This window comes from Schistocerca americana, chromosome 1, assembly GCF_021461395.2.
Source record: "Schistocerca americana isolate TAMUIC-IGC-003095 chromosome 1, iqSchAmer2.1, whole genome shotgun sequence".
Lineage (NCBI taxonomy): Eukaryota > Metazoa > Arthropoda > Insecta > Orthoptera > Acrididae > Schistocerca > Schistocerca americana.
The window spans coordinates 1,239,269,063-1,239,270,965 of NC_060119.1; the positions used below are offsets into that span (position 1 = coordinate 1,239,269,063).

General features: G+C 41.6%; 1 pseudogene; it reads left to right on the forward strand.

Annotated features, from left to right (window-relative positions):
• Positions 1 to 1,486: 1,486 nt before the first annotated feature.
• On the forward strand, positions 1,487 to 1,604 carry LOC124557293 (annotated as a pseudogene).
• Positions 1,605 to 1,903: the final 299 nt, after the last annotated feature.

Sequence of the window (1,903 nt, forward strand, 5' to 3'; positions counted from 1 at the left end):
GCTTAGCTTTGTTAAGGAAAGTCATACACTTTCAACCTGCTGTTATTCGTATTATCAGATGACAAATATGGTTCAAATGGCTCTGAGCACTATGGGACTTAACATCTATGGTCATCAGTCCCCTAGAACTTAGAACTACTTAAACCTACCTAACCTAAGGACATCACACACAACCATGCCCGAGGCAGGATTCGAACCTGCGACCGTAGTGGTCACGCCGTTCCAGACTGAAGCGCCTAGAACCGCACGGCCACACCGGCCGGCAATCAGATGACATGTTTTCAGGTTTTCAATTAGTATAATATTTTGTATTAAGCCAACTGGTCCTGTAATTTTAAAAACACAGGTTCAAACAAGGTATCAAGTGGAGAAATATGAATTATTTTGGACCAAACAGCAGTCCAAGCTTGTGGAGTAGGAGATGTGCTGGAACACGAAATATTTAGCTACCATTTTAAAAGAGCTTATTTTCTGCACTAAGAGGCAGAGACTGGTAATTTCAAAATCACAACTTGCTGAAATTTCTTGTATTAGTTAATGCTGCAGTATACTTTAATTACCAGACCATGACAATTTCAATTTAAGAAAACTTTGCAAATGAAACATATATCCATAATTTTTAATTAAAAACGAAAACACGAAACATTCAAAACTTTCAACCTTGGAAGGTATCATGACTTTTCTAAAATCCTATACGTAACACTTCACAATAAATTTAAAAAAAAGAAACAAGATACCCAAAAACTTTCAGCTTTCAAAGGTTTCATAAATTTTTAAAAAATCATGTAGGTAAAACTTTACAATAACTTGAAAGGCCAAGATAATCAAAAATTTATCAACAAATTTAAATCATATGAAAAATAAACAATGAAATGGCAAGTACGACAGATCCTTTTACAGAAAATGGAAATCAGGAGCTTCGTTTCGAAAAGGGATGCCGTTGGCGGGGCGGCATTAACTCTAGATATGTACCCCGGCTTGTACCAGTTGTAGATACCACCTCTATGGCTACAAGTTTGGCCTTACATCAATTTTAGTAATACAACTTCACTCCTGCAACTGTCAAGAACTTGCAATAACCAGGCAACATGAATAAAATATTTCTAACCTTGAAACCACCAGGGCTTTGCGTAATCAGTAGAGTTAAAGCAAGCAATTTAAGTCACCAAGGTTGTTTATTGACCGGAACAAGAGGAGGAGTTAGACAGGTTGATTAACAAAATCAAATAGGTAAATTAAATATCTAAATCACTTGGTACACCACACTCTAAGTTTAAGGAAAGGTCTTCTTGTCGCGTTAATATGCAGCAACTGAAACTAAATCTATGTCTGGTAACTGGGATGGCAGACTTCCCTCAGTTTTGCTTTAGCTCGTGTATATAGAGCAGGGCAGTGCTTACCAGTAAATAAACTTCCGCTGCGTCCTTCATCGCTAGTGCTGTATATCCACTCACACATATATTAGCCACACTTAGAAGCCAATCCAGCCGACGGCCTTGCCGCAGTGGTAACACCGGTTCCCGTCAGATCACCGACGTTAAGCACTGTCGGGCTGGGCTAGCACTTGGATGGGTGACCATCCGGTCTGCCGAGCGCTGTTGGCAAGCGCAGTGCACTCAGCCCTTGTGAGGCAAACTGAGGGGCTACTTGATTGAGAAGTAGCGGCTCCAGTCTCGGAAACTGACAAACGGTCGGGAGAGCGGTGTGCTGACCACATGCCCCTCCATATCCTCATCCAGTGACGCCTGTGGGCTGAGTATGACACGGCGGGCAGTCGGTACATTTGGGCCTTCATGACCTGTGAGGGGGGAGTTTTGTTTTTAGAGGCCTATCCAAAGCTGGCTGCATTCCACTTAATATCGGCAGTAACTTGTAGCACAAGCTATATCTGGAGCGGTGCCTT